A 13,138-nucleotide genomic window follows, 5' to 3' on the forward strand; every position below is an offset into this window, starting at 1 on the left:
CTATTAACTTACATTGTACCTTGTTTCTTTGCTACCGACTGCAACGATCTTGTTTAATACTGCATCAATGTCAAAGGAAAATCTTTCCTCAGTAGTTTTTATTGTATCCAATACTCAATGAGCTGTTGCAAAAACAAGCCTGAACCAATAAAGCAAAAGCTGTCAGATAAATGTAGTTAAGTGAACATTACAACATTACCCTCTGAGGTGTAGTGGAGTACAAGTATGAAGTAGCAGCATGGGTGATTCTAGGATCAGACCTTTAGGGGGGCTCAGCCCCTAATGAGAACAGCTCTGAGTCTAGTGTCCCCGTTTTAAGTTTTACAAAAATAAAAACATGATGTGTTCTGGAGGTATATACGCTTTTGAGCTGAAAATGTCCCCATATTTTGTATGAGAAATCTGGTTACCTTACATTAAGTAGACCTTTCAAAGGTTTTTTTATGTTCTCAGCACTGCTTTTATGTTCAACGTATGTTTCCCTGGGTCAGTTATGCTGAACTCTCCCACCTACAGCCTATAGTCTACTGATGTTATACTCACGTTTGCCAGTTTTTGTGTCTTAGACGTTCATATCTCCACGGTGGCTAAATGGATTTGTACCATTTAAACTGCATTTGAAACAATAATCCCTCTTCATGCTTAATAATTTTAAACTGCGAAGATATCCCTAATATCTTATAATGAGGACCATGGGAACCGAGTGATGACCCCCTTCATATAGTCCCACAATTTAGATATTTGCTACCTAAATCAGCTACATCAGCGGTGTATTTGTGGTGTCTTGTAAATAAGTGAAACCAGATACAAACTGTGTGTAGCTCATTTAAATAAACTGAATTAATGGTATTTGGGCTAATGTTTTTATAAGTTTAGTTAAATGTAAGAGTGTTCTCAATGGTACCTACCGTATGGCCCTGGCTGTAACTTTGGATTTCTTAAATCTTTCATGGTCATTATGATTTGGGCCACTTTAATGACGCATGTAGAAAATTCCCTGTTGTAGCCTGAATGGGCATCCGTATACAAAATAAGAGGATTTACTGTTTTGACCCAGCAACATTAATTGCCTGTTCATTTACATAACCCAGGGCACCTCTAAAGCTTTTCCATCTATGTTCCTCATTTCTTTCCCAGCACCATACATCCAAAACATGCAGAGCTACAGTGTCATGTCCTTTTAATTAATTTACTAAGGACACACGAAAGTAGTGATTCCAGAAACATTTATTCGAATCCCCCCGGCGGTTCAGTGGCCCGTGTGTTTGTCAGCGATCCTTAGGCCTTTGCCAAGATGCAGAAGAACAGTGTGATCCAGGCTACAAAATCAGCAGCTCAAAGACTTCGACGTTTCTGGTAAAAAAATAAAAATTGCTTGGACCTCCCCATGGGGTTTGCCATTTAAACAGATCCCAGTGTGAACTGCAAAGGTTCACTGAGAAACCAATGAAGAAACATGGATGTCTTGCAAAGATCTCCATGTGTCAGAGCGGCATGGGGTGCTTATAGTTTTCTGAGTCATGTTGTCTAATGGTGTAGATGTGTGTATTTAGGCAAACAATGCAGTAGATGGTCGGTTATCAAGGACTTTGTCAGCTGGTGTGAGCTCAACCAGCTTCATCTCACACCAATCCAGACAACAGGAGATGATAGTGCACTTCAGAAGGAAAACATCCCCTTCTCACCGTGAGCATTCAGGGATTGGACATTGATGTAGTGGAGAGCTACAAATTCCTGGGTGTTCACCTAAACAATAACTGAACTGGACTGATAACACCCAAGCACTCTACAAGAAGGGCCAGATTTGCCCTCTCTGCGAGGAGACTCAGGTCCTTTGAGTGTGTAGGACTCTCCTCAGGACCTTCTATGACTCTGTGGTGGCCTCTGCCATCCTCTACGCTGTGGTCTGCTGGAGGGGGCACTCGGACCGGGACAGGAGCAGACTCAATAGACTGATCAGGAGAGCGAGCTCTGTCCTGGTTGTCCTCTGGACCCCAAGAGGAAGTAGGGGAAGGGATGTTAGCCAAGCTGACATCCATCATGGACACAACCTCTCACCCACATACTCATGTTCCCGAAGTGGGGGTCGCGACCCCCAGGGGGTCGCAGCCAGAGAGGGGGGGTCGCGATGTTATTTCCAAAATAAAAAAAATTTAAAAACGATTAGAAATAGCATGTTAGCCATGTTTTAACACAAGATAAACTTGGATGAATTTAAAAATAAACCAAGCAACTAAATAAAAAGGGAACAGCTGTTTTGATTTTCTTTCTTTCCGAGTAGCGGTCTCCAACATAACACTACAACTGCCGGATTCCAAAAGTACCTATGGAACCGCAAGATTCTAAACTCTATAATCTGTCATGATAAATACCTAATTGCAATTTAATGCGTACTGTGTTAGGATATCTTTGAAAACAAATAACACCAAAATGTACAATTTAACGTGTTTAATTATACCTTGAGTTGCCCAGGTGCTTCAATAACTCATAACATGCATAGTAGTAAAACGTAATTATTCCATTCACATCTGAAAATATGGTATGTAAACATGCAAATACACCTAAAAGTATTTTCTTTGAACATTTATAACCTAACCTAACCTGTCACTGCCTCCGTGTTGGTGTCTGCCGTGGTGCGCATTGCTCCTCGGACCGCGTCCCCCCCACCCCGGGGTTCGGACCGGCCCCGCTCCCTTTCCTCCTCTAAACTCGTGTCTCAGCTCCTCGCCAGTTGCTGCCTGAACTTCCCCAGACAATGTCCCTGCTGGTGCCCTCCTTGGAGAGGATGTGTGTGATTCCAGCCAGTTTAGGATGTATAAAGTTGTATAACACGTAGGCAGCCCCCGCCTCTAGCTCCTGTGTACCGCTCCTTCACAGAGCGAGCGCCCGCGCTGCCTCCTGGTCCAGAACGGAGTCCATCCCCCCGTCCTCACGGTGGTAGCAGCGTTACCAACCCGGCTTTACCTTCGCCCCATCGCTGATGCCCACAGTTGTTAGGCCCAACTCCAGACCGATTAAACCAACACCACGAAATGCCGAATACTGTAAGGCCGAAATAGTAAAGGGATTTTTCTTTTTTTTTTGGCCTAGTTTGTATGTATATAAAAACATTTTTATTAAAATATAGAGCTTTTAAATTGCTGTGCTCCAACACTACTGCACTTCCACCTCATTAGGTGAGATTAGTTCAAATTAAAGTAATGAGTAAATTACTGTAGAATATGTCATGGCTGTTGTGTTTTTTTGTGTTGTCAATATGCTCATGTTTGGATACGCCTGTAGTGCGTGCGCGGTTGCGCGCAATGTTTATAGTGGGGGGGGGTCGCGAGTCACTTGCACCGTACTTGGGGGTCGCGGGCTGAAAGTTTTGGGAACCCCTGCCCTACATGACACTGTGGGGTCCCTAGCAGCTCCTTCAGCAGCAGACTGATACACCCACGGTGTAAGAAGGCGAGGTACCGCGGGTCCTTCATCCCGCCCTGTCGACTCTACAACCCTGCTCTACCTGATAGTGTTGTAGTTTCTGTTCCGTTTTTCTCTCCCATCTACATCACACACTTTCTGTTTATCTTTAATATTGGTATTTATATTATTTTATTACAAGTACTTACTTTTCAATATGTATGGTCTCAGGTTAATATAATTAAATTTGCTACCGACTCTTGCTTCTTTGCTCTAATTACACATTCAACTTAATTTTAAACGTCACTTACACCGCAATATTGTTTCTCTTATCATGGCAACCGCACTTTAAAATTCCTTTTGTTTGACGGCATTTTCTTACTCAGTCTACCATATTTTCATTTCTATTTCTTGCCTGTATTTCTTCTTTTTTTTCTTTCGTGCTTACTTGTTTGTGTGTTATTGTTTGTTTTTTTGTTTTTTGCTGTTGCTGCTATGCCTGCTACTGTAACGACAGAATTTCCCCGTCGTGGGATAAATAAAGTATAATCTAATCTAATCTAATGAGGATATAGAGGAAATGCTACTTTATACACTCAGTCTCTAATAGGTTGTATATAGATTTGATCACATCCATGTAATCAGACTTCTGCCTTTCAGCAAGTCAGGACTCTATTTGACTGCTGTTTGCATAGGATTTATATTATGTTTCGTGTGTCATCTTCAGCCCTCTGGGGTAAAAATGTTTTTTCCTGATGATGTAATGTCTTGCACAGTCTCATGGGGGTGCTGTAGTTGAACTTTTTCAGCTTAAACATAACATCAGGGTTGACACTGGTCCAGTTTTGAGGGATGCTGTGTTTTGCTGGACTTTGTTGTGAAAGCTTAAGTAACATAAAGTTATGAGCACTTCTGTCTTATTTGTGTCTTACCACGAACAGTCTTGTCCAACTTCTACCTGTTGACATGTTGTTATGCTGTTTGTATGCACACAAAAATAGTGTAATGTGTTGTTAACAACCGGTGTTGCTAACAATGGCTAAACTGGCTAGAGCTATCACCACAATGAAAATATGACTTGTAAATGGGACGCATTCAACTCGGGTGTGACATCATTCCCAGCTTCAGCTTCAAAGGTAAATGGAACGCAGAGGCATTTTTAAATTGAACAAATGTAAAAGATATTGTTTTATTTATATATATATATATATATATATATATATATATATATATATATATATATATATTACTTTTGTCAGCCTGATTTTAGGAACAATGTATTTAATATTTGATTGATGTTTTGATAATTCCATCAAAACATACACAATGGCAATGCACATGTTGATTTTCCCAATAAATTCAGCATGAAACCCCTTCACACAGCAAACTTTCCAGATCACCCATCAGTTTCTCTTAGCTTAGCATAGTGAATGGAATCCCATGTTGCCCGTTAGCATGTTATGAGTAAAAGTGAGCCAAAAAAACAACAACCTAATTACTTATTGTGGCCTGCGTATTCACAATGAGTGCAAATAACAATGCAGATTAAGACTATGCATTTTCCTAGGCAGATATTGATTTGGGACCATATTGGATGGAAGGACAGCTGAAGCACTGCCACAAGGGCGCCAATAAACACTAGTCCTGAGTCGATATCAGCCTAGGAAATCGTTTAGTCTTAATCTGCATTGCCATTTGCACGTGTGAATATGCAAGCCAAAAGAAGTAAAAACACGGAGTGTAAATGTGTGTGAATGTTTATCTGATGAGCAGGTGGCACCTTGTACGGCAGCCCCGGCCACAGTGTATGAATGTGTGTGAATGGTGAATGTTTCCTGTAGATGTAAAAAGCGCTTTGAGCAGTTGTTAAGACTGGAAAAGCGCTATATAAATACAGCACATTTACATTTACTGTTGTTGTTTTTTTGTTGGTTCTGATTTGGTTCTGAATTTGAAAAATCTTTGCAGTCATTCAAAACTCTCCGGGTCAACAAGGGTTTGTTTCTACATACAATATACAGTAAAGCACTTTGAATTGCCTTGTTGCTAAAATGTGCACCAGTCTTTAGATTCAAATTTAAATCTGAGATGGAAGCAGAAAATGTTGATGGTTATTAGAATTTCCAGACTTATAAAGTCCAGCTGCCAGATGAACAGGAGTTTGCATATTGGCCTGGGCCTTCCAAGATTTGGACGAGAGAGGCAGTTTAACAATTTCAAAGACATTCTAACTAGAATGAAGCAATAGTGTTAACATTCAAATGTAAGTGCAGACATGTTCATATTATGTATATCTGTGCAGAAAAGGCTGAGGGTTTCTGGACGGAGCTTTCATGCATGTTATCTTCCTTTTTGTCTTGACATATTATTCCAATTGTGTGGGTGGAATAAAGTGAAGCAAATTGTAGCTTTGTCTCCTACACAGCGTGAGACAAAACATTACTGATAGAGGTGTGTGTGTGTGTGTGTGTGTGTGTGCGTGCGTGTGTGTGTGCGTGCTTTTGTGCGTGCATGCGTGTGTAAAATATAGAGAAGCCTCAAATGAACCTCTGGCCTCATTTTAAAAGCTTGTGACAGCTAAGAGACAAGAGTTTAAATAAAGGGAGTACAGCAGTTATATAATGAATCATATAACAATGAAGGGAAGACAGACGAGGAGGTGTCAAGTGGAAAAAAACGTTTTATTATATAATGTGATCATAAGGGATGACAATGGCAAATGACACTTTTAAAAATGACACTCAGCTTGATGATAAAGCCCGTAAGTCATTTGCATGGTACTTGTGGGATTATGTGATCTTGAACCAATTAAGTGAAGATAAAACCATCAAGGGCAGCAAAGCAAGGGCAAAGAATACATTTCAAAGTACATTTGTTTTCCCCCCTTTCCTTCTCTTGTTTCCAGGTGCGACTGTGTATGAATGTATAAAAACGAAGGAGGAAAAAGTGAAGGTTAGTTGAGATGAGTCTCCCTGGAGCCCCTTCCCCGTGATACATTCCCGTTTCTTCTCCAAATTATGAGATTTGAATACCATGCCTCTGATTTATATTATAGTTATCTTAACGACATTTCATTTCTGTATGTCTGCTTTTCTTTGTGTTGCCGTTCTAAACTCCAGTGGATTTATGAGAACTATGGTTACCTGCTCCTCAGATGTCTGCAGCTAGCTAGACTATCTGTTCAGTCTGAGTTTTCTGTTGCACAACTAAAAATACTTTTGAACGTAAACATGTTCCACCAAAACAAGCTTTTTTGCAGAGGCACCGTTGCTCTGTGTGGCGTTTAGCCCCGCCCAACCAGAGCATGTTTTTCTCCCATCCAGGAATGCTGTGTAGACTAGCCAGACCCACCTCTACAGTGCTGTGGAAGAAGGTCTGGCTATGACTACATACAATGAGATGAGCTGCGCCTTGCCTGTAAAGTGGACGAGTGAAGGATATTAAAAGCACTTTTCCGGTGATGGCTGAGCTTTACTGTGCAGCCTCCAACTGAGCTTGACGACGTAGTTGTGACGTGGGCAACTTGTCTGAAAGTTGTAAGTCTTCTGATAGCTGTGCCAACAGAAATCTCAATCATTCCCAATCAGCAAAGATGGAGAGCGTAGGTATAAGTTGCGAGCTTCTCCTGGCAATGTGGGGATTTGTCAACTATGCGACAGCAAGTGGCTTGGTTCTGACACAATCATTAGCCTACTTTTACAAAAGTCTGCTACGGAGCCACAACGTGAGATAAGGTAATGGAGCCTTTTATACATTGTCATGTTTCTTTAGAAATAAACAACGGACAAATAGAGACTTTAAACGCTTTAGATGTAAAGTTATTCGCTGCCAAAGTGACGTCAAAATGAATGGCAGTCAATGGGATGCTAACGGCAGGTGATGGCTTCGTAGCATTAAAATGGCGCCATGTGAGCTACGCTTAGAGAGGAGAGGCTTACCCACTTGGGTACATGTCTGGAAAAGTGGGCGGGGAAAAAGGATTTCCCGGTTATGTGAAGTCATCAAATTAATAATAAAATGAAAGACTTATTTACACAATTAAACAGAAAACAATGCTTTGTTTATGGTTTATTGTAAAAATACTAAGAAAAATAATTTGTTGCCAAATGGCAACACCATGCAATAGTGGGTTAAAGTTTTTTTTTTTTATTCCTTATTCGTCTGCAACAGATGCCCATTCATAAGCCTACAGAAAACACACACACACACACACACACACACACACACACAGATAGTCCCACCCTCTTCTGACTTTAACATCAGCAGGAAGGCCTGTAAACACTGGTACTTATTTATCAGCAGTGTGTTTGTGCGTGTGTGTGTGTGTGTGTGTGTGTGTGTGTGTGTGTGTGTGTGTGTGTGTGTGTGTGGCGTTTGAAAGGTCTGGAAATGATTAAGATAAGGGCTTGAGGGAACGGTGAGGGGAAGGGGAGGGGCAGGGGGAGGCTGAGAGACATGCATCTCCTGGCTATATTTAGCTGAGTGAGGTATTCACAGGCAGGACCAATCCCTTGTTGCTGCAGAGGTTTGTTTTCCCCCTGTGTGCATATAACAACTGTACCTGAGGTTCTTTGATACATTTTCCACAAAAGTAAATGTAGAAAACAGATTGTACGGATAAGCAGGGGAACAGGGACATTCCTCACCAACTTCATGGCTTTGATTATATCCGACCATCAGAGAGCAGCAACAGTGTTGGAACCTTTGCACTCAATTTGTGTTACTGTTGCAAGCAGTAGTAATGGCAGAGTTAGCCATACATAATCCTAGTGGTGGAAGATGTAGTAATACAAGTAGCACAAGTTTTACATATATTTTACTCTCCGAAACATGTTTCTGAATTCAATTTAAGCGGGAAATAAGCTGTGCAGTTGCTGAATATGTCTTCATTTCAGATCAATCAGTGCTAAGCGCCGGATGGAGCAACGGTGCAGCTGCAAAATAAGGAAGGAACTTGTTTTGGTGGAACATGTGTATATTCAGAGGATGTTTTAGTCGTGCAAGAGAAAACTCAGATTGGACCGATAGTCTAGCTAGCTGTCTGAATTTACCCTACAGAGATCTGAAGAGCAGGTAGCTATAGTCCTCATAAATCCAGTTTAAAATGCCAACACAAAGACAGAATAAGGGGACGGACATCCGGCAAAAAAGAGGGACATCCGGCAGAAATTCCGTCTGCACCGGAGCACTCCTGGAAATGAAACTTTGTGGCTATAGACGAAGACCACCTTAACCAAGACCAAGTCATTACTAAGACCAGAGTGGATTGAGACCGAGACAAGACCAAGACTTTAAGGGGTTGAGATCAAGTCAAGACCAAGACCATGGCAGGACGAGACTGAATCAAGAACCAGCGCGAGTCCCACACGCGAGTCCCAAAATGCTAATTATAGTAACTCCTCAAATTAACCTGAAAGATCCACATTCCCCTAAAAAATACCCACATAAAACAAATTAAGATTCGTCTTCATTCACCTCCTTTATTGCTGTAAGTGTTACACTTATTTTACCTTTCTTTATGCTTCTTTTTTAAGTGCCGATTCAAATGTGAGTTGGTCATGGCTGTCTCTGTCAGTGTTAAATAGCAGAATTTACACACTTCTGTGGGGGGTTTTTAAGATGTTTTTGCAAAGAAACTCCTTAGGAAGCCACATTTTATTACAGAGAATTTGGCTGACATCTCCCAGACAGCCAGAGCTTCTTCTCCCATCTCATGCTTTCACTTTGTTGGGAGTGTGTGTGTGAGGAGAGGGGGTTAACGATGACAAATTTCAAATTGATTCTAGTTATTGGTTGCATTTGAAGCAGGAAGTTTTACATGCAATCCCAATAATGATGTCAACACATAAATCATTTAGTGATATCCCTGCAGTTGTGGTCATGACCGGTGTTGAAATAAATTCCAGGGTCCTCTTTATCTGAGACCAAGAAACACTAGACCAGTTTGGAGTACGACAACACTGGTAGTATCAAGTAGTAGCTGTAGGGGCAGTTGTGGCAGAAGAAATACTGGTAACAGTATTCAGCGTATACATTGAATCCAGTTATTTCTAATGGACACACACTTATAATAATATAGTACTTTCATAATTACTGTCTTCACTCAGGGGGCATAATAAACTCATTTCCAATTAGAAAGCATACTATTGAACGTTGCCATTGCTGCCCCATGTGAGTCTATTCTCGCACACATTAAACCGTGCAAAAATAATCTGAAAGCCTGAAGCTGCGACACTGAACATCGACATGGCTACTGCCAAATGCTTTGTTTCATCCCATGTGAACAAGCGAATAAAAAGTTTACTTGATTAATTTCCAGTCTGTTCATTCTCCAAGCAGTTGGCTGCAGGCATCTTACATTCACTCCAGAGTCTCTGTTACACCAACACTCTTTCGTTTTGATATCATCCTACATGTTGAAGTGTTTTGAATCAAATTGCAGGTATTGTAATGCAGCACTGCCATTAAATATTGTTCTCAGCAAAGCATGTCTGCGTCTGTTTTGAGGAGAAGATAAACACTGAGAAGGTGTGCACCCCGAGGCATCGTAACCAGCACATCATAAAGACAGATGGCTCCACCTCAGCAGTGTTAAAGCCGAGAGAGAGAAGTGCATTAAAGAAAGAGAAAGACAGAGGGGGAGATGGAGGGAAAGAAAGGGAAAGACAGGCTGCAGTTCCAGTTGGGATTAAGAAAGACAGAGATAAAGGAAACTTAAGAGGTAAGACTTTCAGACAAACTGCAGCTCCAGGCCTTGTCCATGCACTTAGTCTGATGTTTTGTGAGTGTTTTCCAGCCTGACAATAGTTTCCATTTCTCTAGGTATGAAAATCAATATGCATTCACTTAAAAATAATGCATACTTTCATTTTTGATATAGTTGCATTATTGGTATGTGAAGTTCAGACTTCAAATCACACAACGGTTTAAAATGAATTCCTTCCTTCCTATTTTTGGCATTTTAGGCCTTTATTTTGATATGACAGGTGAAAACATGAAAGGGGAAAGAGAGGAGAATTGACATGCAGCATAAGGACTGAGTCGGTGACGGACCCTGGCCCGCTGCGTTGATTAGTGAACCTCTCTATATGTGCACTCTACCAGGTGAGCTACCAATGCACCCTTAAAATGAATTTCTGTTCAAAGAAAATGAAACTTTTGACTTTATGAAATGAAGATGACCTAAATACGTGTTAGGCAAATTTCACATATCTACAGGGTTTCAAACTGTAGGCCTACTGACATGTAGGCACAAACAGAAATTCCTCAGTCTGTATAAGGTACATGAATGTCTATTTCACCTATTTTTCAATATTTATGTTGACATTTTGAATTTCTAGTCAAGCTGTAGACCTTAGTGTAGATCTAGCCTACATTTACTCAAACATCTATCTCATTCTTATAGCTTTTGCTAAATTTGAATAATATCATACAACCTGAAGAGTACCTCATGAATGCATCACGCGTTGTGCTTTTACATGCTTAAATAATTCCTTATTTTACCCTAGACATTTTATTATTTTATAACATGAAGTGTGTGTGTTTGCAGTACCTTGTAATTGATTGCAAGTGCTGTCACTTAAAGACAGTGAGGTAGAGATAAAAACAATGAATAAAATAACTATAAGAAAAGGAGGCGAAAATAGAAGATTTCTGATTTTCCACAAAAAGCTTTGCAGCCACACACTCACCTGGAAGCTGCGGGAAACTGGGAACGGTTCACATGAAGGCTCCAGCCAACAGCCTGGGGAATACAGCAGAGGAAGCATGAAACCCAACCCCTTCCTGTCCTACTCTGTGTCAAAGAGTGTGTGTGTGTGTGTGTGTGTGTGTGTGTGTGTGTGTGTGTGTGTCAGTCAGTGACATTTGATGCTTTGACTTGCAGTTTTTGGTGCATTTTGGCAGCTACACATTGTGTGTTACAGCCAGAGATGGGAAGTAACGAAGTACAAATACTTTGTTACTGTACTCAAGCAGATTTTTCTGATATTATACTTTAATTTACTATTTATTTTTGTGTTGATTTTTAGCTTCTACTCCTTACATTTTAACACAATTATCGGTACTTTCTACTCCTTACATTTTACAAAATTGGTTTGTTACTTTAGTTTTGTACAAGAGGTCGTCATGTCGGAAAATAGCGCAAACACGCGCCACACGCCACCTCTTTGAGAACTGTAACTCGTATAACTCATGTTTTTAGTTCACTCAAGCCTGTAGTTCTTGCACATTTAAAATAAGTTAGCTAGTGGTTCTTCACCTGTTAGCTAGGTTGCACGTTGATGAAGCATCAACAGTTTCACCAGCTTTATTTGCATGAGTTATTATTTTTTTTTTTTTACCACACTTCAGATACTGTAATTCAATTGACAAGAGGATGGAAACTTAGCTAGAGAGAAGTTGTCTCTGTCTGTGTTTTAACAGACACACCTGGGGCGATGTTGGAAACCAGAATCAGCTTTAAGACAGTCCTAATCTAGTCCTCAACGTTCACATCATTTCACTGGAGATATCGTTATTATTGTTTACGTCATCAATACCATATTCAGTCTAAATGGATGGGAATATATCTAATGTACGTTGCATTTGACGCACGACTAAGACAACTCAACAGATTTGGCATTCTGCGTTAATTCGCAGCAAATCATTGCGGCTTGATGGCGCTAACGTTAGCACATAGTAGCATGGAGGGCGACAAAAATGAAGAAAACAGGGCACACAAGCAGCAAGACATTCCCATCATCCTTGACCTTATCCGAAAGAGATGTTAACAGTAGTCATTTCAATTCAATTCACTTCAATTTAATTTTATTTATAGTATCAATTCATAATTAAAGCTGCAAGCAGCGATGGAGGGCCCTCGCTAACCTGCGCCAGTCGGGGTTACTGGCGGACGCCTCTCCTTGCGACCGCGCATTTGCGCGTCACTCGTACGCTGAAAATCGTCGCCAATGAAAAGGGAACTCCCTGCTGAGTTCATTGATACCTTACACAAGCCTATACGTCATAGAGGTCATCATCTGTGAAAGGGGGCGTGACCGCATCATAAAGGGGCGGGTCAAACATCACCCATAAAAAAGGAAGTCTCTGCTGGTTTTCTGTCTTGTCTAGTTTCACTTCCTGTGAATTCCCACCTTTTTTGATTACTCTGCCCACACCTGATGTGTCCACCTGTTCCCCAGCCCTAGTGTCACCTGTTCCTTGTTTTCTCATTTACCCTGTATTTATTAGTCTCTGTGTTCCCTTTGTCTGTTGTCATGTCATTGTTTTTCTGTTAGTGTGTTTGTGCATAAAGTCTAGGGATGAGCGAGTAAATGTTAATTTGCTGTATTTATATAGCGCTTTTCCAGTCTTAACAACTGCTCAAAGTGCTTTTACATCTACAGGAACAGACATTCACCCACATTCATACACTGTAGCCTGGGCTGCCGTACAAGGTGCCACCTGCTCATCAGATAAACATTCATACACATTCACACTCCGATGCGCAGCAACTCGGGGTTCAGTGTCTTGCCCAAGGACACTTCGGCAATGACTGCAGGGGCGGGGATCAAACCACCAACCTTCCGATTGGCAGGCAACCGCTCTACCACTGAGCCACAGCCGCTCCACAGTACAGCATTATCTGTATCTGTATCTGTTTACCACAGGAATTATCTGTATCCGGATCCGTACTCGGACTGGGCGGGGCCTAAACCGGAAGGCAAGGCAAGGCAGCTTTATTTGTATAGCACAT

The 13,138-nt window shown here is 41.1% G+C and overlaps 1 long non-coding RNA gene across 1 annotated transcript; it reads left to right on the forward strand.

Moving 5' to 3' along the window:
* The first annotated feature begins 8,223 nt into the window (after positions 1 to 8,223).
* Positions 8,224 to 11,387, forward strand: LOC116699483 (uncharacterized). The gene is made up of 3 exons (XR_004334440.1): positions 8,224 to 8,305; positions 9,928 to 9,932; positions 11,377 to 11,387. It is a non-coding gene; the product is annotated as an uncharacterized LOC116699483 (long non-coding RNA).
* The last annotated feature ends 1,751 nt before the right edge of the window (positions 11,388 to 13,138 follow it).

Source organism: Etheostoma spectabile, chromosome 12 (genome assembly GCF_008692095.1).
Source record: "Etheostoma spectabile isolate EspeVRDwgs_2016 chromosome 12, UIUC_Espe_1.0, whole genome shotgun sequence".
Lineage (NCBI taxonomy): Eukaryota > Metazoa > Chordata > Actinopteri > Perciformes > Percidae > Etheostoma > Etheostoma spectabile.